This window comes from Sceloporus occidentalis, unplaced genomic scaffold (genome assembly GCF_023333645.1).
Source record: "Sceloporus occidentalis isolate IW3139 unplaced genomic scaffold, rSceOcc1.0.p SCAF_2, whole genome shotgun sequence".
Classification (NCBI taxonomy): Eukaryota; Metazoa; Chordata; class Lepidosauria; order Squamata; family Phrynosomatidae; genus Sceloporus; species Sceloporus occidentalis.
The window spans coordinates 219701033-219728538 of NW_028316982.1; positions in this window are offsets into that span (position 1 = coordinate 219701033).

Genomic DNA, 27506 nt, shown 5'->3' on the forward strand with positions numbered 1-27506 from the left:
TTCCAGGATCCACAGAACCTTCCTGAGGCAGACATATCAACAAATAATGCTGGAGTTCAGTGGGAATAACACACATTGGGAGCCTCTATTTTCATTGTTGTGTTGCTTTCTTCACAACCTTTGGGTAGTTGGCACACCCATTCCCTGACTGGCTTTTATTGCTTCAACAAAGGACAGTTTGAATATATGAAGAAAGAAGTGCAGTTCTGAAGAATCAAAAAATGTACAGCATCAAATCTCCTGAAAGTTTGGTACTGTTTTCCTGTTTTTTCTCTAGTCCATAAAGGGGTAGGTGTAGGAGCAGGCACACAAAGCAGGACTCTTTATGTTGGTAAATATTCCCAGTTCTTCAGCTTGAAAAATACTGAGCATCATTCAGCTTCTCAAATGTTATTGGACTTGAAGTCTCAGAAGCCCTGATTTGCATAGCCAAAGGTAAAGAATCTTGGTAGTTGCAGTCCAATAATATCTAGAGCAGTAATTCCCACAGTCTAGTTCTCCAGGTATCTAGGGCATCAGCTCCCAGAAGCCTCAGACATCTAGGCCAATGGTCTGAAATTCTAGGAGATGAAGTCTAAAACATCCAGAAGGTTAGAGTTAGGGAATCCCTAATCTATAGGGCTACATGATTCCCACTTTTGCCTATCAATCATGGGACAGATTATAGCTAGGCTTGCTTGCTTTATCACTATCAATGTCCTGCCTCAACCCCAGTAGGTTCTGTTCTTTCTCACGGCAGCCCACTACAGACACAATGGGGATAGTAAACAGCTTCCTTTTTGTGAAAAACAATACATTCTTACAGGACTATCCTTACCACAGAATAAAGAATCTAACACACAATTTCATACGTACTAGCATAAAAGCAAAAACCCTACTCAGGTATAATAAAAAGTGAACAGGAACAGAGAGGTATGAAGTATCTTCATCCTTGATATCACTATGTTGAACATGAGTCAACAGTGTGATGCGGCACCTAACAAGGCCAATGCAATTTTAGGCTGCATCAAGAGAAGTATAGTATCTAGATCAAGGGAATAGTGCCAGTCTATTCTGCTCTGGTCAGGCCCCACCGGGAATATTGTATCCAGTTCTAGGCACCACAATTTAAAAAGGATGTTGAGAAACTGGAGCGTGTCCAAAGGAAGGTGATTAAAATGGTGAAACCATGCCCTATGAAGAATGACTAAGAGAGCTGGGGATGTTTAGCCTGGAGAAGAGAAGGTTAAGAGGTGATACGATAACCCTGTTTAAGTACTTGAAGGGATGTCACATTGAAGGGGGAGTTAGCTTGTTTTCTGCTGCTCCAGAGACTAGGACCCGGAGCAGTGGATGCAAGCTCCAGGAAAAGAGATACTGTTCCTCAACATTAGGAGGAACTTCCTGACAGTAAGGGCTGTTCGACAGTGGAATACACTCCCTCGGAGTTTAGTGGAGTCTCCTTCCTTAGAGGTCTTTAAAACATTAGGTTTTGCATAGGCATAATGTTGCCACTTGTTTTGGTGATGCAGAAGTATGACAGATGTTAAGAAAACAGCCTCCACATGCCTGGATGGCCATCTGTCGGGGATGCTTTGATTGAGATTTCCTGCATGGCAGGAGGTTGAACTGGATGGCCCTTGCGGTCTCTTCCAACTCTATGATTCTATGATTCTATACTATGTATCTATGCCCTCCATGCATCTATCCAAAAAGGACATTCTACATACAATTGTACTTGTGGTGCCTTCCATACCGTGGAAGTTGATCATTTCTGTGTGAGTAGAGTGGTGAAACCATTTCAGATTTTACACCAGACTTTAATGGATCTATCCAAGACATTGAACTCTGTCCCCCAAATAGGCTCAGTATCTTGGATAGTTCCTTTAAACATTGGACTAAAACTTGTAGTGGATTCACATCCTTGACAGGAGAGCCACAGATGCAAACAAGAAGGAGATCCCACAGGAGTCCAGATTATGTGAGTGCCTCAATATGGAAGCAGTCCAGATTATGTGGAAGCCTCAAACCTGTACTTGGGATTTCTTGGCCTGGAGAAGTTATTTATTTATTTATTTAGTCTCTTGCCTTTCTCCCAGCACAGGACCAAGGTGGCTTACATATGTTCTGCTGTACACATGTATGTCCAGGTTGGGGGCACAGCAGGGGTGGTGTAGCTAACTGGTGACATGACAACAGGGGATAAGCCATTATAGCACCATCAATCTGAGATAGGTCTAGAAAGATAGAACAAAGGAGAACCACACCCAGTGGGGCTAAAACACATCAGGAAATGGGTGTGAGTGGGAACTTGGAGAGAGAAAAAGTCCACTGTTGGTTGCAGAAGATAATTTCCTTGACAACATCCTTAATTTGCTATCTAGTCTGATCATAACACTTAACTAACATGTAAGTACCAAAGGTATTTAAAGACCATTTTTCAACATTGCTGAAGAGCAGGTTCTTACTGACGAGATTTAGTTTTGATAGCCATGTTATTTCTGCTTCTTGCATGGTCCGCTTTTGATTTTTCTCTTGATGACATGAATGGCTAACCACCAAGTGCTGGTGCACTTTCATTTAATATTTCTCTAGGAAGAGACTTAGTGTGGGGGGGGAACCTTCTCTAAACTGCATCTAATCTTATTTTTAATTTTTTATTGTTCTATCATGCTAAATAATTACTAGTGCATTTAGAATTTATAATCTTTGCACTGAGCAATGGAGTACATGACATTAATTTTGTGACTTTGTATCCAGCGCATACAATTCTGGTACATACTCATCTCAGTGTTGTGCTTTTAAAGATGCTTTCTTCATTAACATCACAAAAAGTCACTGGAAGCCAAGTGAGACAATATGCAATTTTGTATTGCACTCAAATTCTTTGCTGCAGAGCACTCAGATAACTTCTCATTAAAATTGGATTTTCTCCTCACCCCAAATCTTTTGTTTTTGATCATAGTAAATATTCACATAGACCTATTGGGGGCAGGAAAAGATTGCTTGTCTATTTTAGATTATTCTGTGAAGTTATCTAGTTTCATGTTTTCTGCCTGGCTGTAGCCACAGAGATAATGACATAAAATATAAATTGGTAATAACAGGTAATAAATTGTCTTCGACCTATTAGTGTTTTGAAACAGTTTTTATAAAAAAATTAAATGCATATTAAGTCTAAAATGAAAAATCCAACTTCCAACATAATGCGACTCATCAGGTGATAAACTGTGGGTGCAGATACTAATGACAACAGGGGAAAAAACAGAGGAGATTTCTTTTGAACCAAGATAAGGCAGAATTACAAGGCTATAATGTTGACAAGAGATATACTTTACACTAAATTTTTAAAATGCTAGAAATTACAAAAAACATAACATCTGACAAGGGAATATATAGCCCTAGATATATTTTGGACATCAGATGCTTTTTCACACTCCACAGATATGGCACTATGATTCCACTTTAATTGTCATGGCTGCATCCTGTGGAATTCTTGCTTTTGTAATTTGATGAGGCACTAGTTAAGGACAGGTGAGAAGCAAAAGTAAAAGGCAACAGAAATAAAGTCAGAATCCTGAGTGCAACTGTTCAGCAATTAGAGGCCAAACTAACCAAACTGAAGCTATCATATTTTGGCTATATCATGTGGTGACATGGCTATGGATTGGACTGGATTCCAACTCTACGATTCTATGATTCTGTGATTCTATGAAGTCTATGAAAGCTCATGCTGCCAACTTCTTTATTTCAGTTAATCTCAAACATGTTACAAGATCTCTCTACATACCGATTCCTTTTTTGTGTTCACCTTCTATTTCTCTACATTGATTATTATACTGTGAACCATTGGTATCTGCTGGGATTTGATTCCAGGACCCCCTGTGAATACCAAAATCTGTGGATGCCCAAATCCCATTATATACAATGGTGTAGTAAAATAGAGTCCCTTATATAAAAAGGTAAAATCAAGGTTTGCTTTTGGGAATTTTTTTGGGGGAGGAAGGAATATTTTCAAACTATGTTTGGTTCAGTCTGTGGATATGAAAGGCTGGTTGTAGTAGTTCTTGTCTTAGCGCACAAGTTGTTGAGCAGTTGCATTCAGGGTTCTGACTCTATTTCTGCCACTTTTTACTTTTGCTTCTCATTCTTTTTAACTGCTTGATGAATTCATCTCTCATCTTTTGGGGGTTCTCCTTTCTTTTCTTTTCTTTTCTTTTCTTTCTTTCTCCAGACAAATGTCTTTCTCCAGACATTTTTCCCTTCCTTCCTGATAATGTCCCTGGCTTCAGTCTAGGTTTCTTCTGGGACCCTTTCAATTAGGCTTAATAGTGCAAATTTATTTTTCACATTATTTTAAAATTCTACAGGGATGTTCCTCAGGTTGTATTTTGGCATGATTACTGGTGTAGATTATTCTGCTCTGTTTGAAACTTTTGCACTCTAATCCCTTATGGCAAACAAGAAGTCCTGTTTTAGTATGGGATCAGTTTTATCCTGGACTCCAGCACAAATCCTTTCAATTTTTTTTTCCTCCTGCCTCTGTAATTGAAGAATAAACTTGGATTAAGATTATATGTCTAGCTTTCCCTGATTCTTGTTTTTTTCCATGTTCCTATTATTTGTGTTGTGCAACTTCAGACTTTCACCTCTGCATACAGCAATGCTCACTGCTTAAAAGAAAATCCTAGGATCCATAGGGCAGAATCACAGCAGTTAAAGTGGAATCGTAGCACTTTAATTGGATAGTGTAAAAGAGCTACACAAAGTGTGGCCAAGATAACAAGACCTGCAGTCTCTCCCCTCTATTGTTCATCATGGTGATAGAAATCTTGTTAAATAAGATAAAACAATTTAGAAATATCAAAGGACCCAGAATTCATAAATATGAATTCAAGCTTAAGGCTTTTGCAGATGACTTAGTCATAATGTTAGAGGATCCAGTAAATCAAATATAGAAACTTTTTGAGACAATTGGGGAGTTTGGGAAAATATCCAGATTTAAAATTAATAGGAGGGAAAACTGCCATGTTAACAAAGAACAAATGAGAAAGAGGATTTACAGTTGACAACCTTTTCAAATTATGTAATTCGGACCAAAGTTAAATATTTTGGTATTTGGATATTATAGTTATTTGAAAATATCTATAAACAAAAATGGAAAGAAATTAAAAAAGACTTAGAAAGATGGAAACATTTACATCTTATGGTGACTGAAAAAATAGAAACGATTAAGATGATGGTCCTGCCAAAGATAAACTTTCTCTTTCAGTGTATCCTTATTATAAATAGTAACATACTTTTTAAAGAATGGCATGGGAATTTGGGGAAATTTATATGCGCAGGTAAAAGATCACGAGTAAAATGGACAGGATTGACAAAACAAAAGAAGGATGGATTGAGAAATGCTCCAGACTTAAAATATTACTACATAGATAATGCATTAAATTGGATTTCACAGTGGGTAAACTTTTAAAACTTGAAACTTCTTAATCTGGAGGGCTTCAACAATCGATTCGGGTAGCATGGCTATATGTGGTATGACAAAGTAAGAGTTCATAAAAACTTATATATAAGAAGAGCTTTATTATTGGTATTGAATTAATTCAAAAAGAAAACATATAGAACAATACCGCTGTGGATATCGCCACATGAAGCCTTTTTCAGGAAATGGACCTCACTGAATAAATAGCTAAAATATAAAGATATACTAAAGAAACATTAACCTGATAAATTGGAACTTATAGCCATAGAAGAACTGGAATCTATCGATCTGAAAATGCATTGGTTTCTTTATATCCAATTAAAAGAAAGACTTAAAATGGATAATAAACTGGAAGGATCTGAAGAAGAGTTAAATGAATGTAACGCTATCTTAATGAGTAAAAAAAGAAAGAAAACAACTAGATTATATAAAGAACAATTAATAAGATGGCAAGAATACAAACCAGTCACCGAGGAAATGATAAAATGGGCTACAGATATAGGGAGAGTAATTGATTTGGAAAATTGGGAATACACTTGAAAAAGAACAGAGAAGTTTACGAAATCTCACGATGTAAAAGAGAACGTCTGGAAAATGGAGCCCAGATGACATTTAACCCCATTAAAAATTTCAAACAATTTTAATACAACATCTAATAAATGTTGGAAATGTCAAACGAATATCAGGTCTTGGATTCGTGTATGGTGGTGGTGTCCCAAAATGAATTTTTTTTTGGAAGGGATTCAGGAAATTTTGCAAATCAAATTTTAACTGAAGCCAGAAATATACCTATTGAATATGCTAAATATATTACCCCCGGATATAGAAAGGTTTCAGAGTGGGTAAACTTGCAAAAAGCATTGGCAATGACAAAGCAAGTCCAAAAAATAAGAAAGTCAGATATTATGAGGCAAAATAAGAGACAGATTATCGTAGCTGGAACATGAAAATATGTCAAGGAAATCTTGATGAATATTTTGATTAAGAAAAGCAAAGGCAAATAAAGCTCACTCTGAAATGATAGGATTTATTGTCCAAAAAACTGAGGAAGGGTAGTAGATATAATGTTAACATTGAAATGCTACAACATAGTGATTAGGATTATAAAATTGTAGTAGTGAAATAGGAAATTTTGTGATTATAATAATTGAATAGAGGATTTGTATTTTATATATAATACACACACACACACACACACACACACACATATATAGTGCAGGCTTGCCACTCTAACACAAGAATTTTTCCCTTGAGTGTGAGGTTGGTGTATGAGAGGGAATGCGTACAGAAAAAGCATTTGAAAGTCACCAATTTAAAATAATGCTTATGTTTCTTACATAGGTATGAGGAGGGATTGTTTTTTTTTAAAAAGTTATGTAATGACTGGAAATGTTGTTACTTTTATCTCTTCCAACTCTATGATTCTGTGATCTTTTTTTAAAGAAAGTAATGTATCTGGAAATATTAATATATCAATATGCTCCTTCTGAAAATACTTTAAAAATAACATCTGAAGAGTTTCTCTCTCTCTCTCTCTCTCTCTCTCTCTTTCTCTCTCTGTCAATCTTTGAGTATTGTTTTCCTTTTAACTTGGTGCCCCCAAGTTAGGGAAGAGATGGACTATACAGATCAGCCTGGATCACTTGTTCTCCCATATCCTAGCTATTTGGTTTTACTATGGAAATAATGGGTATTATGTGACATTATTTATTTAAATAAATTTACATCCTTCCATTTAGGGAGGGAAATCCTGCAAGCCAAGTTAAAATTATATCTGATTATAATGTATATATTAAACAATTTTATAATACTAAAAGAACATCAAATAGAGCTACATTCAGCTATCCATATGAACAATTTTTTAAATCCACAGATTAAATCATCTATGGCTTGAAAATATTCAAAAATACATAAATTCCAAAAAGCAAACTTTGATTTTGCCATTTTATATAATGGATACCATTGCACTATTCCACTGTATTTAATGGGGCTTGTATCTGTGGGGGTCCTGGAACCAAACCCAAGTGGACACCAAGGGCCTAATGTAAAATGTTGTCAATCCACATCTATGTGCCTAAATTCAGAGGCTGGGGTATCAACTAATACAGTGGAAATACATAATGAATAATCACATTTAAGTAAGAGATTATAATCAAAGAAGTATTTTTAAAAAAACTAAAAAAGAATATAAAAAGTAATATACAGCACATATGAAGTACATGTATATCCATCATGACATCAGCTTTTCATAAACATTCAAGATGAGCCATAAAACTACAAGATTAGGATGCTTTAGATGTGGAAACTGAGATCAAAAAGAAAATCCCAGTGTTAAGTACACAAAAGCACTCATATCTGTTCAGAATGCATTACTCAGTCATAGTAAGCTACCCACTTTAGATTTCATGATTACCTAGAAAATGCTTTGTAGCTTTCACTCTGCAGATACAGCTCCTAAAATATGCTGTCATTCATGTATTGTACAAAACACGCTAGGAAATGCTTAAGAGTCTTGTAATAATGCAGGAGATCAGTTGAAAGACTTAATGCTTAGGACCTTGTCACAATATCAAAAGGAGCAGTTATGTTGGATCAAGAGCAATTTTTGTGAGGGAGAGGTGATTAATAATTAACCTATTGTTAACACATCAGTAATTAATACCTGATTCATTCAACAATTCTAGAAAATAATGATAAATAATTTAAATTGCTGTTCTTAAATCAGTGGCCAAACCAATACCTATAAGAATTCCATAAGGAACATAGGAGTGAAATAGGAAGAGGTCTGTTAATAAAAGAAAATCTCATGGTGTCATTGTCATATTTATGTTTAGAGAATATTATCTGCAGTTTTATTTCTGAGTGCATTTGCTGTCACCATGTCCAAGCTGTAATAAATTCTAGAATCTATCTTTTGTTTTCTATTGGCAGATCTTGCTTGTGCTCCAAGGAAAACCCAATGTATCACTTACGGAGCTTCTATCCAGACAACAGTAGTTTCACTCCAGTCTTCTTTGTTTGTGTTTTCATGGATATCACTGTTTCCCTCAAAGTTAATCATAGCTGTGACTTCCTGCTTTAATGTAAAGCAGGAGCAGGTTCATTTTCTTTTGGAAACAAATAGAAATAATACTGCCTTCACATTTTGCTTCATATAATTGCATAAGTCAGTCATCAAAGCCTCTGAAAGGAAGTGCCTTTTTACAAAGGCTTTTTACACCCACCCATTTTTTCATACTTATTCTCTTCTTGGGTTCTCTTTTGTTTTTAACAACAACAGTATAGGAGGGTTAAAGATAGGTGCAAAAACATTTTGCAGCATACTTTAAATGTTGAGTGGTGGCAGCATATCAGTACAAGGTTACCAGACATCTTTCTTTTTCAGGATATGTCCTACATTGCAGCCTTCTGTCCAGGAGGAATTCCAAAATATCCTCCATTGGAGCAGGACTCAGAAACCCATTGAGTAATACCCCTTTCAAGAAAGAGTGCAGTATATAATATAGCTGCAAATAAACCATAGGGAATGAATTGATATTTATATGAGTGTTATGTATTGCTCTACATTTTTTCTGGAACATGGTGCAATGCCTTGTCCTCTTCTGTGGTTAGGACATCTAGTCACCCTGTGTCAGTAGCAATCTATTCCATAAACAAAGCTTGATCTGGGAAAGTCAATCCTAATACAGCAGGTAAGGTAAACAGCAGGTGCTGCTCAAATCCATCACTGAACAGCAAAAGAGAGGGGGCAAACGGGAGAAGAAATAAGCCTGGTCATCAGCTATGCCCAGAATGTCAAAAACAGCAACAGCATACCAGGGAGACAACTGGATATCCTGCATACCAGGGAGTGACTATAGGCTTGCCCCCCTTACAGAGTCAAAACACACCAAACATATTGTGGGAAGGATGCTGATTGCATTTTTATGACTGTATTAATTTGTTTTTACATGTAAGTCACTTTGGAAGGATAATGTGTCCTGACAAGCAGGATACAAATAATGATAATCAAATAAATCCTGGCTCAGCTATGAAACCCACTGGTAACTTTGGGAAAGTCACACTCTCTCAGCCACAGAGGATGGCAATGGCAAACCACCTCTGAAGAAATTTGCCATGTAAATCCCATGATAAGTTTGCCTTGGGGTAACCATAAGTCAAAAATGACTTGGAGGCATGCAACAACAAAGTAAGGGCAAAATATTCTTTTAAAAGGAAAGTTGCTATTGTTTTTGTTGAATGCCTTCTAGTTATTTCCAGCTTATGGTGACCCTAAGGCAAACCTATGATGGGGTTTTCTGGGGCTGAGAGTGTGTGACTCACCCAAGGTCATCCAGAAGGTTTTCATGGCTAAGCAAAGAATCAAACCCTGGTCTCCAGAATCATAGTCCAATGCTTAAATCACTATGCCGTGCTGGCTATCTTAAAAGAAGAAAGGAATCTAGAATAGCTAATAGGCAAAGACTGAGAGATAAGGCCAATGTATTACGAAAACTCATCCAAATATGAAATATGGCATCTCTATGTGACAACTGTGTCTTCAAAAATGGCATCTACAAAGTCTTTATAATGAAGTGGACCCTAGGAGAAAAGGTAGTTCAGCTTATAGTGTTGGGCAGAGGATGTTTCCTCTCTTCCAGTATCAGAGGGTGCTTCCCATGTCTAGGTGATAATGAGTGTGCTCTGTTTTAGTTGAATTTTTAAAAGATGCTGAATCATATCCCCATAAAAACTTCAGTGCCTTGGATAACAACTTTGAAGTTTGGATTAAAGCCCAAAGTGGATGTAGAACCACAAGGACATGGAACCTCCCAGCCACTATTGGGGCTTATCACACGGGCCTGGGGAATGGGCCCAGCATGGAACTAGAGGGGGTGGGAAGGGAAAGGAATGGGGATATCAGTCATTTTACCGCATGGGGGAATGCTGCCGATGCCGCTATAAGTCCCTGTTTTGTTCCCCATTCGTCCCACAGGGGCTGATTTTCAAGAACTGTTCTGAATAGTTCTTGAAAATCGCCTCCTGTAGGACAGTTGGGGAATGGAATGAGGACTTCTGGAAGCATCGGCAGCATTCTCGCAGAGTTCCCCCCGTGCAGTAAAATAGGTGATATCCCAATTCCGTTCCCTTCCTGCCCCCTTCCATTCCATGCCGGGCCCATTCCCCAGGGTCTGTGCAATACGCTCCATTGTCACCTTCCTACCAACATCTGGGGATTGACAAACTGCCCTTCTTTCTAAAATTCTTGAAAGGCCTTTAGCTGCTAACTAGCAAAAACAAAGGATATTTCGTATTGTTTTAACCATTAATGAAACAACATTTCAGTGGTTTCATTAATGATGCTTTGTTTCATATTTGGTACAAAATAGTTTTGATTTCTTTAATCAGGAATGCATTGTTAATGTTTGTCTTGCCCATGTCAACCATATTGAACTTACTTTTTTGTGCATTGTACAAATAAAAGGATTGATTGAGCTTTGATTAGCACAAATCAATGTTGTTTCAGTTTAAGGTTGGAAGACATTTTGGAAAACCAACAAGATTAAGTAGGAAACCTCTGGGGACAGAACATAAATCTATAAAGTGTATTTATATTAGCAATAGCAATAGCAAGTACATTTCTATACCGCTTATCAGTGCACTTAAGCACTCCCTAAGCAGTTTACAAAGTGTAAGCTAATTGCCCCCAACAATCTGGGTACTCATTTTAGCAACCTCGGAAGGATACAAGTCCAAGTCGAGCTTGAGCCTTTTGCTAGTATTAAACTTGCAACCTTATGGTTTGTGAGTGAGTGGCTGCAGTACAGGCATTTAACTACTGTACCACCAGGGCTCCTTGAGCCACCAGGGCTATATTGTAATTTTGTACTCACCAGGTCATAAGCCCCACTGAATCCAGTGAAACTTCTTTCTGTGTAGAGATGTATAGGTTTGTAAGGTTTTGCTCTTCTGGCCCTGAGCATTCATGGACTAGTTAAGTGCCATGTCATTTTTGAAATTGGTGAATAAGTAATACCAGAGATATTGATAATATCATAATCATAAGGTAACATTCATGGTTAAAATAATATTTATTATATAATAAATAAGTAAAAGTAAAGCAATCAAAGTCTGCCCCCAGCCTGCACTTTATTCCTAATCTAATCTATTTATGTGTCCAAGGTTTACTTCTGAACATTGTTGTTCTATGTCCTCAAGGCAGCCCTATCCTCAAGTTTTCTTGGAAACACTTATTCACAGGAAGTTTGCTATTGCCTTACTCTTAGGCTGAAAGAATTAGACTTGCCCAGAAGGTTTCCATGGCTGAGAAAGGATTTGGATCTTTGGCTGTCTGAGCCCTTAAAGCACTACACCACACTGGTTCTCAAGCATCATGTCTGAGGCAGAAACAAGAAAAACCTCCCCGTTCTCTTAAGGGATATTTTGGATTCAGGTTCACTTATTCTCTTTCTCTGTGGTTTCTTTTTCTCCCTTCATATTCAAGATCTCACCCAGGAAGTTCCTATTTAGGACACATAACCTTTCAAAAATGCATTTATTCAGAGCAAAGTGTATTTTTAAGCTTCTTATGACAAGTACTCATTTTCAGAAGTAAATGACCCACTTTTATTTTCTTGCACTTTTTTCTTCTCCTTTTTCCTTTTGCAAAATGATAGTCTGTTATACTTACAAATATCTTTTAACCTATTCCTACTTTCAAATTCTACAGCAGCTGCTGATATGAGTACCTCACACAGACCAAATGACTCAGTTATAGTGCGCAGATGGCTGAAGTCCACCACAATGACCGGGCCTGCAAGTCTAATGCAGTTTTTATAGCTCTTGTTTCTTAAATGGGAGTGGGTACAATCCAGAGTCTGGAGTATCATGCCACACATTTTGGGCCACTTCAGAGGGCCACAGCATGTCTCTGTGATTGCCATGGGCCTTTCACACTATACCATTATAGCAGTATGATTCCACTTTAACTTCCAAGGGTCCAGCCTATGGAATTCTGGGGTTTGCAGTTTAGGGAGGGATATTCTGAATTCTCAGCTAGAGCAGTCTAGTGCTTCAACACCTACAAATCCCAGAATACTATAACATGTAACCATGGCAGCTAATGGAATCATAATTGCATAATGTGAAATAATAATAATAATAATAATAATAATAATAATAATAATTTATATCCCACCTCTCCCTATGGATTGAGGCGGGTTACAGCAACAAAAATACATCAATAAAACGCATACATAACCAAGGCTACACAATCCCCTTATTCCCCTACCTTAAACAAAAACAACAACATATGTCTAACTGGTTAAAATAGACATAATTGAAGTGACACATCTTGGGACAAATAGGGGGTATCCATATAGTGTAATGGGAGGTCAGTCTGGAAAGGCCTGCTGGAAGGCATAGAGACGTTATATGTCGGATCTCTTCTGGCAGGTCATTCCATAATTTAGAAGTGGCAGATGAGAAGGCTCTCTGGGTGACCACAGCCAACCTGGTATTCCTAGGCTGCAATAGGTTTTTCCCAGAAGACCTGAGTGTGCGTGGTGGATTGTATGGAGGAAGGCGCTCTCTCCATGATGGACCCGAGCAATGAAGGGCTTTAAAGGTTATTAGCAACACCTTGTACTGTGCCCGGAAACTGATAGGCAGCCAATGAAGATATTTTAAGATTGGTGTTATGTGGTCACCTCTAGATTTTCCAGCGACCAATCTGGCTGCCATATTTTGAGCCAATGGAAGTTTCTGAACTAGGCACAAGGGTAGCCCCATGCACAGCACATTACAGAAGTCATAGAATCATAGAGTTGGAAGAGACCACAAAGGCCATCCAGTCCAACCCCCTGACATGTAGGAAATCACAATAAAAGCAACCCTGACAGATGGCCATCCAGCCTCTGCTTAAAGACCTCTAAGGAAGGAGACTTCACTACACTCCAAGGAAAAGTGTTCCACAGTTGAACAGCCCTTACTGTCATGAGGTTAGCAGTGCATGTACCACCATTTTTAGGTCCCCCAGCTCCAGGTAGGATTGCAGCTGGGGTATCAGCAAAAGTTGATAGCAAGCACTCCTGGCCATCGCATCTATCTGAGCGGACAACTTGAGTGGCAAATCCAAGAGCACTCTCAAGCTGTGAACACAGTCCTTTAGGGGAAGTGTGACCCCATCCAGGACCAGTTGACATATCTACATACCCGGTTAGGGGTCCATATAATAAATACCTCCATCTTGTCTGGATTCAGTTTAAGTCTGTTTTTTCTCATCCAGTCCACTACTGCTTTAAAACATTCATTTAGAGGAGAGATGCCATCCTTAGTCACTGCAGCAGTCTGAGACGTGGAGAAACATATCTGGGTGTCATCAGTTTACTGATAACACCCCACCCATGTCTCTTGGATGATCTCTCCCAGCAGCTTCATGTAAACGTTAAATAGCATTGGAGACAGAATGGCACCCTGAGGTATACCAGATTTTAGCTCCCTTTTAGAGGAGCAACTGCCTCACCATCTGGAATCTGCCTGAGAGATAGGAATGGAACTACTGCAATGCAGTGCCCCCAATTCCCAATTCTCCCAAGTGTTCCAGAAGGACACCACAGTTGATGGTATTGAAGGCCACTGAGATCATCAACTAAGGCAACCATAGCAGTCTGAACTCCATATCCTGTCCTAAAGCCAGTTTGAAATCATAACTGCATAACGTTGAAAGGCCCTCAGCCACTCCTGGTTGCCTTTTGTCATCCTCCCCGCTTGTATGAAATGGCATCATTTTGAACTTTTTCAGTGTTTCAAAACTAGTACTTTTAAAACATTGCTTTGTGATGTATGAGAAACAGAAACACAAAAGTAAGCGTTTCCCACCAACACGAGGAGCAGAAACTTGGGTGCACCTAGTATGCATCATGACCTGTATTATTATTCCAGAAAATAATCTTCATGGCCTTGTGAATGAGTGTTCCCATGTTAGCAGTGAATTAAAAGCATACCTCCAAAGTGACTCAAAGCAGTTTTATTTTGCCCGGTCTGTATGGGCCCTAAGTTAGGGGTGTAATAATGTTTAAAGGCAGCAAAATAATTATTGTTTCTATACAGAAATGCCATATATTAATTCAATAGTGCATAGATCAATAGACAGATGAGCAAGATTAGGTAAGAATTTTAAATTTGAAGCATATTTGAATTTTAAACTATAATTGCAACTTTCTTTTAGAAATGTATATGTTTGATATAGGTTCACCTATACTTATACACACAAATTAACATATTTCCTCATTGCAATGCAATGCAATGAAAAGTCATAAGAGGTATAACTGAATTATGGTGTCATGAAACCCAGAACACTGATTCCTTCCTCACCTTGAACTTTGTCATCTTGTAACATATGCCCAGTGCTCCCCCAGCAGCTAGTACAATATCTCTAGGTTGCCCTAACATTAGGCTGCAGCCAGCATTACTAGACTATGATGCCAAATATAGAGAGGCTGAGTGAATAATTCAGTACAAAAATGAGATCAGTTATCACTTCCATGTTTCTCACTCTAGTGTACATTTAGTAAGTACATAGGACTTTATCACACGAGGACAGCAGAATAGTAGTGTTTTTGGCTATACTTCATCACAGAATACTGTGTCTATCCTGTAGCTGCTTTGTCTTGTTTCCATTCTTGGAGCACTACTTTTCATTGATGGGTAAAACCCACTGATGCCCCCCAGTTACACTGCTTTTCCACTATTGATTCGCTTGTGATATGTTCCTCCTGCTGCAGTTCTGAAAAGCAGGCAGTCACGTGGAGTGAATGGGCATGACTGTGCATCTCTTCTTCCTTCCCTTCACTATAGTCAAGTAGTCTTCTTTCTTTCTTTCTTTCTTTCTTTCTTTCTTTCTTTCATTCATTCATTCATTCATTCATTTTCAACTTCTTTTGTCATTTTTTTTCACTGAAGCGATTTCTCTGAATGCCCAACTGAAAATAAAAATAAATAAAATATAGACTGAAACAAATACTGGGAGGGGCATAGGGAAGGAAGGCAGGGTTATGAAGGCTGGAGTGTAGAAGGCAGGGCCTGGAACTATTCCTACATTTCCTCCAATAACGTGTTTGCGATATCTTAGAAACCTGGTATGATAAAGTCCTCAGATAAAAAATGAATCATGGACAACACCTCTGAGTCTGTAGTGTGACTGTCCAACTGTTTGCTCCATTTCATTAATCTAGGAGCTATATCTACCATCTTACCTCTGTTGGAAAGTCAGAGAAGATTTGCCTTTGCTTTCCTCTGAATCTGAGAGAGTGTGAGTTATTCTGTGTCTCTTGCTCTCTTGGAGTCTTAGGAGATTATCGCATTACAAAACCCACGTCTTATCCCCAATGAGATACAGTTGCATTTTGGATTGCAAGCGGATATTATAGCACCCAAAACACCACTGCTGCTGCTGGGTGACTGGCCTTCCTTTGATTGATTTTCTGTACTCCTGTGTGTAGCATTATATAATGGATCTCTGAACTTTTCAAGAAGTGATTCAGTTCAACCAATAATGAGAACATTTTTACACAGATAGTAAATGTTTTATCCAAATCATAATTAATTTTTAGAATTTCTGCCACCAAATATGATACTGTCTTAGATGCAAACTGCATGTTATATTAAAATGTAAAATTCTTTTTTGTTTTTGTTTTTGTTGTTGCTGCTACTGCTGTTGTTTGGTTTTGTTTTAACAGCTGGTAGAGTTGGTAGAGTTTATTCATTACGAGTAAAATTTGAGTAGGAGAGTGGAAAAGCCTAATTACCTTCCCCATGAGTGTGTATATCCTAATAAATAACAAACCAATCCAACTGTATACAAAAAAAGAAAGGAAGGAAGGAAGGAAGGAAGGAAGGAAGGAAGGAAGGAAGAGGCCTCATTGGTAGCCATATGTTTACTATTGATGTATAATTTGAGAATTAGATCTTTTAAAACAATTTTAAGCAACTGCCACGGGGGACAATTGGGAGCCACTTTTTAGGTTGGTTGAATGCTCAAAGACCATTCTCTCTCTCTCTTATCTTTTTAAAAGTTAAAAAAACATATTAAGGAATAGCTGCATGTAATGTGAATTAAAATCATTGAATTAATTAAAATTAATTCTTCAGTAGATATGATAATTCAATACAATCCCTCCACTCATAATTAACAATTAGACATAATTATTGCATGGGCCATGATCAGGGTAACTTCCTCCCCAAGTAATTGTGTAATGTTGGCATGATGAAATGGAATTGTCATACTTCCAGTATTGCAGGTTTGTTTGTTTTTCAAACCAGTAGGCCTAAATATTCTGAAGGCACCAGATCCTGTCTGATCCTGGCTGCTAAGCAAAGGCAGCTGTGGTTTGTACTTGGATCACAGACACTGCCAATGAATCTGAGGTGCAGTAGGCTATATTTCAGAGGAAGGGACTTGCAAAACTACTTCTGAGTATTCTGTCCCTAAGAAATTCATATGAAATTAACGGGGTCACCTTAAGTTGACAGGTGACTTGAAGGTGCACGCACACACACACACACTTATGCAATTAGAACATGCTGTTGATTTCTATAGTACTGAAAGCTTGTGTGAAAGACTGTTGTTTGCTGAGTATGGGGGACTGGGAGGGAAAGAACAGCATCTAGAAAAGTACCAGCAAATAGGTTACTAGTGTGGCTGAAATGTTGCACAACACTGCAGGAAGAATCAACACACATTATGAACTGAATGTAAATGTGAGAGCCAGCATGATGATCTGAGAATTGGACTATGATTTTGGAGACTAGGATTCAAATGCTCACTCAGCCACAGAAACCCACTGAGTGACTTTATGTATGTAACACTCTCTCATCCTCATAACCTGAGTGCCGCAGGAAGAACCCGGAAGTATCGGATACTTTTTACTCTGGAGGGACATGGCACTGTTTGGTGGCTGTGGCGTCCCTCCATAGTTAAAATGGGTGCCTGCAGACCACCGTTTTTGAGCGGTTTGCACTGCGCCCATAAACTGCAGTTAGCTTTCACACTACAGCAATTGTGCAAAAAACCGATTTCATGAATGAAATGGAAATGAATTTCTGACATTTCCCCAAAATGCTTATTTCCTGGTTCATGTCACTTTCTTGTCAGATTCTAAGTGGTTTGCATGCAACGTCATCTGAAAACCATTTGCACAGTTGTGCCTAATACGCTGGATAACTGAGGGTTCTCACCTTTTAAATTTCCAATTTTCCAGCGTCTTGTTCTACTTCTCTTCCCTCTTTTCTCCTTTTCTTTCACTGTGAAACTTCATATTTGTTTGTTTTGAGATGGTTAGCCTGCAGGTAGTCTTTTCTGTTCTTTTGAACTTAAGTATTGTGCGGCCCCTGAGGTGCTACATTGGGTAGATGTTATTGAACTGAATGCAATTGCAATTGTTAGATTGGCATGTTTATAAGAATGGGAGAAATTACTGTACTGGAAAAGAAATAGGCTGATAGAAAAAAAGCTACCACAAACCTTCTGTGATGGACTCTAGACAGGCAGCAATTTAATATTGCACTAAGCAAAAACAGAACTAATATCAGAGCTTTTCCAAGGACAAAATGGAAATAAGGGAGTTAACAGATACACACTGCTAGTAACAGGTGCTGTTGGCAAATTAAGCAGAACATTAATTGACATATGATATGTTGCAATTTTCTCAATAAATGGGACACCTTTTACAACAACCCTTCCAATAATCGGAGATTAAGGGATTAGAGGGATTAGAGAGAGAAATCTATTCTTTAGCGTAATTGGAATCTGTCTGGGCAATCATGGTTATGTGATGAGGTTGGTTGTTTAGCAGGGCAAGCAAAGAGACTTTGCTTGCAATGAGGACCTTACAAAACTCCAGGTGAGAGGATAAAGGAGAATTTAATGATAGAAAATTAATGAGGGTCTGTTTAGTGTTTGTTTATGAGATTGTGGCCTAATCTGTATGGGGGAAAACAATGAACAAGTTTTAGTTTTGAAGTCTTTGCTATGCAGAATGTATTTTTCCTTTGGATAAAGATACCAAGATGCAAAATACATAAAATATTAGATTATGTAACAGTTCATATAGTATCTGGAAGCAAACATGTATACTTCATGGGGATCTCCACTAATACAAGCATTTAATGTAATGTAATATCATATCATATCATAAAGGCCCCTGTGGTTGTAAACTTCAATTTATAAGTTTTTAAAAACTGACTCCTTACTTTGGCAGTGTGTGTGTGTGCCTGTGTCTTTTAGCTTGTTATAAATGTGTTTTAATGCTTCATCATTTAATTTATGCTTAATAGCTGATTTATAACTCTCAGTTTTGATGTCCTGTCTTTATCTAGTGCAATGAACACACTTCATACATGAAATCAGAGAGTTTATTGAAAATAGATCAGCACAGTAGTACATCTTTTGTCAGAGCTGCATTAACAAGCAAAGTTTCACAGTTTTATCTTTTTTATACAGTTTTATCATTTTAAAATGCATTTTATTCTTTTAATAGTTATCTATTTTAACACTGTAATAATTTAATTGTTTTTTAATGTACCTCTTTTCTATATTTGTAATTGTATTGTTTTTTAATATTGTGAAGGCGCTCTGAGTCTCAGTTCTGGAGAAAGAGTGGTGTACAAATAAATATCATCATCATCATCATCATCATCATCATCATCATCATCATCATCATCAATATCTGCTCCAGATTCACTACCTCCTGCTTTCACATTCCATTCCCAGGAAAAGACAGGCACTATGTGACCTTAGTTTTGACAACTATTCCACACAGTTGCTTACCTCCCTCTCCTTACACCCAAGCTACACCCAACAGAAAGCATTTGCCCCTGGTGAGGATTGTAGCTGATGAGTGCCTTGGTCAGATATAATTTAGACTTTGAATTTTGGCCACAATGGTTTCCACAGGAGAGATTTCTCCTGGTGTAGTTATTCTTCTATAAGCATATGTGCATGCACACAACACACATATACACACAGAAAAGTAAGCAAAATAAGACTGTCTCCTCCTGAGTAATCTTCTGCTTTTGAAGTACAGTGAGTTCCTTGGCTGTTTCATAGAAAGGCACACTTAAGTGCTTCTTCTTACAGAGCTGTACTTAAAGGCTTAATTTATCTTGGTATTTGATCCTCATGCTCCAACTTTCTCAGCATTCTTTCAGTAGTTGTCTTTCAGCCTGCTGTACTTGCCTCTCTGTAGGTCATCCAGGCCATTTTCCTCTTACTTAGTGCTGCTCAGAGATGTATTTAATCCTTTGACATCTTTTCCTGTTGTTAAGGTCCTCTCTTCTTTTTCTTCTCTTCACATTAGACAGAAATGCCTTGCTGAGGTTCATCAATACCTCCCTCATGCCCCAGGACTTTGCCTCTTAGGGAGCATATTCAGGCAAAACATACCTTTTGATTTTGATGGAACTTTGAAGCAGAACAACTTGGTGCCCTGAGTTACATCACCATTAAATTAAGCCAGAGTGTCACAAAACAAAACAGTGTATTTCCTTAAAATAAATAAATACAGAAAATAAAATTCCACTGTATTTAGTTTGTTAATAGGTTATTTTCACAGAACAATACAGGTAATCCTGAAATTAGCAGCAGGGTCTTGGCTTTGCTGGCTAGTGCTCATGTGAGTTGCAGTCTAACCTCCAGCTTCCTCAGCTTCCTCTCGTCTTGCAATCCTGCAAGCCCCTCCAAGCATCCAAATTTACTTGAGGGGCTGAAAAATGCCCCCATACTTTAAAAAAAAATCAATTAGGAATGAGATTAAGATTAACAACCCACATTCATTCAAAGCCATGGTTTTGGGGCAAAATGAGACAAAATACTCAGAAGCATGAACACTACAAGGGCCCTGGTGGCGCATTGGTTAAATGCCTGTACTGCAGCCACTCATTCACAAATCATTTTTCTGGAAACCTCTATTGGATGTCCCTTCACTGTTTGTGAAGGAACACTGAGAATACCACCCTGTTGAGCTATTTTAGTTGCTCTCACTGTGTGATCAGAAAGACAGGGAATCAACATTTAAATAAATAAATATTTAAAGAGCATTGCAAGAGTATATGATATGCCTCTCTGGAGCATATAATTTTATTCATTTTATTCAGAAACTTTGAGATAAGATCACAAGCAGTGATTTTTCTTATCATGCCCCCAACTCATTCCTTCTCTTTTCCTATTTATTTAAGGTACTTTGCCAGGAAGAGTGATCATGTCTACATGCCTCCTCAAGATGAATAGATCTCTGTTTAATCTGCTAAAATATTTCACAACATATTTTCCATTTGAAAAAGCCATTCATGCATTTCCCAGTCCTGTAAGAACTGGTGAGATAACTTGTTTCCTGCACACAGGCTTGAAGAAGTCTCTTTCTCATACAATTACACCAAATGTAATTTTCAACCCCAGTATCAGCAAATCCTATTCCTATAAGAGAGCAGGGAGGGGAGATCCTCTGTTAAACAGAGTTCCATGTAAGCTTGCAGAACCTAAGAACTTTTGGCTGTGCTAAAAGATAAGTAAATAAACAAATCTTAAGATAAATGCCCATTTGTAATTCTCCTCTCCACATGCATGCCATGGTTGTGGATTAACATTGCTTATATTCTTCCAGTAAATCCTCATAAAATGAAATGCTAATTTCTATAATTAAGCATTTATTGTCTGAGAAATGCAGTATACTTGCACAGATAACAACATTCTGTCCTGATCCCCCCTGTTCTAGAATACTAAAAATAATTAATGAGATGTCTAACTTCTGTTGTGTCACAGTGGCAATGCATTCAACTTCAAAGGTGCCTGCAAAGGCAGACCTGACAACAGGGCTAGATAACGTGTACTGCCAATGACTATGGAGTTATATTATTGATGCAGAGCATTATTCATTTATCTCTTGTCTATAGAAAGGAGGGGGTCTTATCAAATATGATTTCTAGCTTCTGCAAATTGCAAGTGGATTGGAAAATAACAGACGGCCTTGCAGGTTTCCAGACACATATGTACTTCAGAGCTGACATTCACCAGTTGGTAATAACAGCATCAATCAGTTCACACTTTGCAGCTTGGTCTGCTTTATTGGAGGAGAATAATAATTATAACATTGGGCAATGTGATCAGAGGGATTTGAAATATTTTTGGATAGTTTTTTTTTAAATTCATCTTCAAGCTAGGAGAATAGGCTAGTTTCCCACAATAAAATACTAAAGCATTCGAAAGGGCAGAGATGTTATCAGTGACCAAAACTAAAGAAGTAGTTGAAAGTTCCTAATAGGCCTGCTGGAAGGAGAGCACCTGTCAATAGGAATATATATATATATATATATATATATATATATATATATATATGCACCACATAATAGGAAAAGTAGCATTTCATCTCACCCTCTCAATATTATTTGGAAAGTAGGCTGGAGGAGCATTGAGAACACATGGGTTTTCTCATTCAGTGTTTCAATATTTAATACTACTAGTTCTTTTCTTGATGCTAAGAAAGTAAGCATTGACTTTCAGCACTCCTTTAATTGTCCTTTGAATTCTGAATAAAACATTTGGAAACCAGCCTCTGAAGACTCTGCTGGAACTTTCTAGAATACTTCTGCCCAAAGCAGCTATATAACATGGAATATTCAAGTTTGAACAATAAAACTTCAGCAAATCTTCATAAATGGAAAAATGACTTTTCAAATGAAAGTTTGAAGTAAAAAAAAAAAAAAACATAGCTACCATAACTATGCTGTTCTGTTTTAGAGTTGCTGGTGCTTTCACTGGATTGGTTTTTTTTAACCCATTTTGTCATTATATGCTCATGTAGAGCATTTAATACTGACTGGTATATATTGGCATATATTGATGAGAACATGTACTTTACTGGGTTGTTTCAGACTAGTGGAAAGAAGCAAGAGTTCTCCCAGCAGACAGCCTTGGTCATTACTAGTTGTTTTTCTTGATACTGCATCTGCACCCATTTGGAGCATCTCCACTCCCCATAAAAGATTTGGCAGTGTAGGTGACTGGCCAATAATCATTCATACTTCATATCACTGTAGACAGTTTGGCCAATCATTATCCTGATCTCTTCAATGCCTCTGCTTACTATTGGCTTTGGATGTTGTGAAACCCATACAGGTATGTATTCTTTCCAGCATGGGTTTGCTGATTTGAGAGTTGGACTATGACTCTAGAGAACAGGATTCGATTCCCACCTTGGCCATGAAACCCACTGAATGATCTTGGAAAAATCATAAGCTCTTAGCCTCAGGGGAAGGCGATGACAAATTTCGTCTGAATGACTCTTGCCAAGAAAAATCCATAACAGGTTCACTTAAGGGTCACCGTAAGTCAGAAGTGACTTGAAGGCACACAACAACAGCATTCTAAAAAGCTTAATGTATTTTCTGGGACCATCTCTCCTCCTCCCTCCTCCTATCCATTATTATTATTATTCTTTATTTATATAGCGCTGTAGATTTGCACAGTGCTGTACATAAACACAATAAATATAAAAGAGTAAACCTGCTTATGGCCAGTGAGGAGGAGGAATGGCCAAGAAACCAGGTATGATTTTACAAGTATTGAACCATGTCAGTCTTTTAGGAGCCCCAAACCATCACATTGTATCCAGGAATTTTTATTTAAAAATCAAAAACCTCTCGCCTTGGGTGGGAATAAAAGGTTGCTAGTAATGCTGATAATTGCCACTGATTACTCCAGGAGAACAGACATTTCATCTTGTTATTTATTTATTTTAAAGAAAAATGAGAACTACAACAACAAAAGCAGTAGTCAACAGCAACATTTACTCTGACTGTAGACCTCCATAATCAGCATAAGATCCAGACACTGTAACTGTCTAAATACTGCTCAGCGCAGAAATGAATTAGACATTATTCTCATAGAGTGATTAGAACAACACCTTTTAAAAAAATAATTACTAATTGTGATCAATTTCATGGCTTTAGTAGACTGATGACACTATTTTACTATTATTAATCACTTGTACACTTTATGCAGGATAGCTATTCATAGATCATTTAATTACTTAATTCATAGATCACCTTTCCTTTCTGGAAAGGATCTGAATATTGTTAGAATTCCCTCCCCCCCCCCTTGTTTATTTTTCAGTGGTCCATTCCCCAGTGGCCTTTCATTGCACTAGCCGGGTCTCTTCCGGCAGGCCTTTCCGGATTAGAACATCCTTGTTGATCTGCCTCCCCTTCCCCCCCTCCCATTATTCTACATATTTACCTTTTATTCTACCTGGTCTCCACTTGAAATTGTATCCCGTTTTAATTGTTATTGTACACCATTGTTTTTGACCTCTTTTTTGGTTTAATCTCTTTTTAGAGTTTATTATGTTTTTATGATAGGGGGAGGGATGGGGATCATGGAACTTTTAATGCTTTTTTTCTTTTAATTGTATCTTGTTTTACTGCTGTAATCCACTTGATTCCTTGAGATTAAGTGGAATATAAATAATAATAATAATAATAATAATAATAATAATAATAATAATTAGCCTGCATCTTGAGTCTCAGATTTTTCAACCAACATGTTATTATTATTTTTAAGATTTATTTATATGTTTATTGTATTTATACTCCAAATGCTCTCAGAGTGGTTTATAAATTGGTAATTCTGGCCTGATACAGACACGCCAAAATAAAGCTGCTTCGAGTCACTTTGGAGGTATGGTGTTTCAATGATACATGCGTCCTAAGAGTCCTTTCTTTCAGACTCTTAGGATGCATGCATCATTGAAACACCGTACCTCCAAAGTGACCTGAAGCAGCTTTATTTTGGCCTTTCTGTATAGAGCTTTAGACAGTTCCTTGGCCACAGGCTTACAATCTAAAGATACAACACAGAAGGAAAGGAGGAACGCAATGGTGGAGGGGATCAAGTCAAGAAGAAGCTGCCTGTTATTCTCTCCCTCCACGACCATGGTGATGGCAGTTGTAATGGAGGGAGGGCCATATTATTATCATATTTGATTATTACAAAAACTGATCTATTTTTGCTGGCTCTCTTTGGAGCAACCTAGCAGCTGCAGAACACTCACCAGCCTCACTTTTTTGTCCTATTTCTCACAGCACAGGACAAAAAGAATTCAATGCAGTATTAAATTTTTGTCATATGCAAGATATTCCATTTGAAGACAATTCTCAGTGCATTTATTTGCTGCCATTATCTTTCCGCACTTTTCACTGTCAGGGAACCCCTCTGGATCTGCAGAATTCCATCAGGAATGCAGTTCAGCATTAAACAGGTAAATGCTTTTTTTTTTTCCCAGGCAAAGTGAACATTAACTGTCAGAACTGGTATGCTAATAGGTCTAAATTGTGGACTTTTAAGAGGGTTTTCAGGCTTATCTGTCTCATTGTGATTTCCCTTCCAGAATATCCACTTTTGTTTCTGATTATACTAACATTATTTTAGGTATTGTACAAAGGCTAAATTAATCATGGCATTAGTTACATGGATGGGTTTAAGGCACCATTTCTTAAAATTAAGTAAACATGCAAGGAATAGTTTACCCTTTCCTTGCAATGTGTGCCCATGCAAGAAAGAGAGACAAGGCTTTAGAGACTGCTATTTCTAGTAATGAATAACAATTAGATGGAGATTTCAATTGGGAGTATGGCATGTTGGAAGGGTTAAACCTTCCCTTTTACATCCTCTCTTGTGCTTAAGGTCCTCCACGGCTTCTGTTTACATTTTTAAAATCAATTTATCATACTGAAATCACATTTGGCTTAGATGTGAGTGCTTGTAGAAATGAGGATGGGGTGGATGCAAGATCTTTCCTAGCAGCAAAATGAGAACGTGGTCTTTAGGACAGGCTTTTTGGCTTGCAGTGGGAATACAATTCTTGACTAATTTTCTTTTCCAAAGAAAACAATGAGTAATTTTTAGCAATTTGCTTCCTGTTACAAGAAAGTCTTCAAAAACTGTGCAAAATTTACAAATTCAAATTATTTTATATACAGAAAAGGCTTTTTGTCTACAGAAAACAACTGTGTGAATTTTGTGCAGAATAAGTCCCAAATTGTGACAATTCTCATCAATCCAGGGTTCTTGTCAGGGTTTCTAAATCCTAAAGAAATGGTTTCTGTTTACCATTTTTCAAATATTTTAAAAGTATTATTTTCCTTTTACAGCTTGCAGATATGGCTTTCCACAGACACGACCATGGATATCCATGGCTAGGCATTTCTCTCCTCTTTCCTTTGTCACCTGTAGGTGCCTGGAATGTGGTTGATTGTGTCAGTGTCTAGCATGGTTGTTGTATTGCAAACCATAGACTTAAGTGCACTGGTGTTCATTGGCAGATGCTTGAGATATTGCTCTTGGTTCTTAAGCATTTGAGTTAGTATTCTTATGCAGTTATTAGCCATATTTCCATATGTATCAGTCAACACTGAATGCCTTACTATAAAGCAACACGAGGGACACTTTCACATGAGGCACTTACCATGCTGGAATCATTGCCCAAATGCTTCAGAAGCATGGAGGTGGGATAGCCAGTCACGCTTCTGTCATTGAGGTGTCCTGCTGTTCTCCCATCAATGAATCGTTTGCAGAACAGCCATTTTTGTAATAATAGAATTCCCGTTGTTGCAGAAATGACTGCTCCATGAACAATTCATCGACAGGAGAAGAGCGAGACACGTTTCAGTGATGCTTCAGAAGTGTGACCAGCTATCCCACCTCCACGCTTTTGAAGCATTTGGGCAATGATTCCAGCATGGTAAGTGCCTCGTGTGATACTCTCCATACGTGTCATAAGTAAAGCTACAAGGAACAACTGTGCATATGGATGTGGAACAACATGTGTGTCCTCATTACCCTGTACCAATGCAGATGAAGATGGGCATTGCTTTATGTTTTAATTTAAAAAAAATGGGATTCTACATCCCATAGAGCAAGGGGAACTACTTCTCAATACTGGAAGTAACTTCCAATTCACCTCCTAGTTTGAAAAAATAAAAGCCTCTCCTGAATCTAAAACAGTGCAAACCTCCCCTCCAAACAGAGTAAAATGCATTTTATGATGCTAATAATTTTAAAAAAATACATAACTTGGGTACTGGGGGCATGTGGGGTTTGATCCCATGAGGTCTGATGAATGGCCTTATTTGTTTTCTTTCTTATTTTAATGAATCTTAAATTAAAACAGATAGAGAAAGAAAAATCATATCATACAATACACATCTAAACATCCAAACATTAAACTGTAAATAAACACTATATTTAATTCATCTCCATTTAAAATTAATAAATATAGTTTTCAAAGGGCCATTGAAATGAAACCATGGCGGGGTACAGACGGGCAGGGGAAGACGTCTTGGAGGTGTATTCTGCTGAATACGGAGCCTCCAGACCGCCTGCCCCGGGGGCGTGGCTCAGGTGTATGGGGCTTCCACATGGGGGGCAGTGAAGACGCCTCACCTGGGGCCATTTCTGACCCGCAGTTACCATACCACCACCTCGGAGGACGCTGCAAAGAGAGAGGCAGCTTCTGCACGGGCGGCCAAAAACGGGGCTTTTTTTTTCTTTTGCCGGCTGGCGGATGCGCAGCTGCGCAGCTGCGGCGCTCAGCACCGGCGGCAGAAAGCCTATGTGCACATTTAAAGCGCCCAGACCCCTTTAAACTTTTTCCCTCGCCTTGCCCAAGAACAATGGTGGTCTCCTGTCAGCTGGTGATCAGCTGGTGTTGGCATCCTTGTCCGCTTGCACGTTGGTAGTGTCACCAGCATCATGGATGCCTCCTCTCCTTTGGTCCCCACGCTCTTGCTGAATTTGCAATGCACAGCCACAGCTGTCGCCGCTGCCACCGCTGTCCCCCTGCCATCCCCCATCACCTCCCTTGTACATATGTAAATATTTAAAGTTTTAGGGGTTTTTTATTGTTAGGTGAAAATGGCACAGGAATGTCTGTAGGGGTTCACTTTAAATTCCAAACTTTCCCCAATTCTAGCAGCGCATGCGTACATGTTGCTCTAGGGTTAGGGTTAGGGT